Below are 2,275 nucleotides of genomic sequence, written 5' to 3'. Positions count from 1 at the left end.
TAGTAATTTTGGTTTTTACGGAACTCGATTTCGATAAAAATTGAGAAAGTTATGAAGGTTTGAATTTTGGGTGCCCATCGGTGTCGAGCTGGTGCTCACTCGCACTAGAAACTCGGACAAGAAAGGGGCTTGCGCGCGCGGACTGGGACAAAACCGTGTCTGAAGACACGGTGTCACTCGTTCAGACACGAGAAGCACACCCACGTGATGCTCTTGCTCGCGCCTACGTCCGCCCACACGAATCCTACAAATGCCGAGTTTTCTCGACTGGGAACGAGTGACACGCCTGGCCTATTTGCAGCCTCATTTGGCTGCACGTGCAGCGTCCTGGGCAGCCACCTCACCCAACCTGATTTTTGTGGGATTTTTCCCCAATTTTGGATTTTTCCAATTTTCAAACTCCAAAATTAAAATAAAATATATATTTTTTAATATATTTAAACTTAAACATCATTTTTTTAATTATTAATATTTATTTTTAATACATTATTTTTAATTTTTGATATTTCGAGGTTTAAATTTAAAAATTAATTTTTTTAATTTTTAAATTATGGTCAGATTTAAAAATTTGTTAATTTCTTTAATATTTATATATTATTTATTTTTAAGGTTAGATATTTTAATATTGGGCATATTTTAAATTAAAAGATAACTTTATCCTTTTAATTTGAAATATTATATTAAAATCGGGACATTGGCGGCTAAACCACCTGAACTTTACGGTTTGTTACACTTAACCACAAAAATTGAATTTTTGGCGGCTAAACTACCTAAACTCTGGTTCCGTTTTGCTCTGCACACCTCCGTCCAAAAATCACAGTTAAGTGCCACGGTGGACTGTCCACGTGGCAAATTTTTAGTGGTCCACGTAATATTAGTTTTAAAAAATAATTATAAATATTTAAAAAAATTAAAAAGTCAAAATTTTTTTTATTTTTTTTTCTTTTTTACTTTTTTTTTTTAAATTTAAAAAATTAATTTTTTTTTTTTTACTTTTTTTTTTTCTTTTTCTTCTTCTTTCTCCTTCTTCTTCTTTATTCTTTCTTCTTTCTTCTTCTTTTTCTGCAAAAATCCTCCAGAGTAGACATCAACCTCAGTTATGGCGTTAAATCGAAAGGTCTTACCACAATTGTACTACCAACTATACAATTTAAATTCTACTTATAATATATATTCGAAATCTTCTATGTTCAACAAGCAAAGCTCAAGTATTAACTCAAAAGAACCACAAAGGTTCAGGCCCTATAACACCTACACGCCTACAGCCACCAATCTAAAGTCAAACTCTCTTCACTCACACACTCAATCAAGAGAAACGGCCCAAGAATCAACAACCCAAGAAGACAAAAGAGTAACCCTAAGATGCCAAACCCTAATATAAAAGGTAATTTTCTAATCCCTAAGGCTCACTACTCGGCACCCACCATTTCTCTCAAAGTTCAACATTTTTTAAACTTTCTCTTCTTCTCATCAATAGCAGCACGAAAGAAAAATTCCAGGTTATGATTTTCTAAATTTTCAAAACAAACTTTCAGTAGAGTTTTCTAGGGTTCAAAGATTTTTTTTCATTCTTGCTCTTCTCTTCTTCTAGTTGTAGCTGCACTAGGGTTGTGTACTAATGGCTTCTTTCATTTCTTTTTCTTTTCTAGGGTTAATGGTTCTAATCGGTTTTGGTTTCTAAAGTTTGTAATCGTCTTACTTACACTAACAGCCGCACCAGGGTAGACATCAACCTCAGGGTTTCTGCAGAAAAAGAAAGAAGGAAGTAAGAAGAAGAAGAAAGAAGAAGAAAAAGAAAAAAAAAAAAGTAAAAAAAAAATTAATTTTTTTAATTTTTTAAATTAAGAAAAAAAGTAAAAATAAAAAAATAAAATCTGATTTTTTAATTTTTTTTTAAAATATTTATATTTATTTTTTAAAACTAATATTACGTGGACCACTAAAAATTTTCCACGTGTACAAGTGTGTACACGTGGACAGTTCACCGTGACACTTAACTGTGATTTTTGGACGGAGGTGTGCAGAAAAAAACGGAACCAGTTTAGGTAGTTTAATCACCAAAAATTCGGTTTTTGTGGTTAAGTGTAACAAACTGTAAAGTTCAGGTAGTTTAGCCGCCAATATCCCTATTAAAATCATCTTATATGAAAAATTAAATAATTAATAAATTTAAAATTAACCTAGATATTTTTATAGATATTTTAACCATAAGATTTTCAAATTCAAAAGTTGGTTATTTTGTTAAATATTTAATTATTTATAAATTATAAGTTTG

At 31.1% G+C, this 2,275-nt stretch overlaps 1 long non-coding RNA gene across 1 annotated transcript; it reads left to right on the top strand.

The window, feature by feature from the left end:
• The first annotated feature begins 1,070 nt into the window (after positions 1-1,070).
• LOC115698211 (uncharacterized) lies at positions 1,071-1,871 on the top strand. Its single transcript, XR_009688757.1, has 2 exons — positions 1,071-1,499; positions 1,650-1,871. It is a non-coding gene; the product is annotated as an uncharacterized LOC115698211 (long non-coding RNA).
• Positions 1,872-2,275: the final 404 nt, after the last annotated feature.

This window comes from Cannabis sativa, chromosome 7, assembly GCF_029168945.1.
Source record: "Cannabis sativa cultivar Pink pepper isolate KNU-18-1 chromosome 7, ASM2916894v1, whole genome shotgun sequence".
In the NCBI taxonomy this organism is placed as follows: domain Eukaryota; kingdom Viridiplantae; phylum Streptophyta; class Magnoliopsida; order Rosales; family Cannabaceae; genus Cannabis; species Cannabis sativa.
Note: the sequence above shows the minus strand (reverse complement) of the source record. Positions and strands in the feature narration are given on the sequence as shown.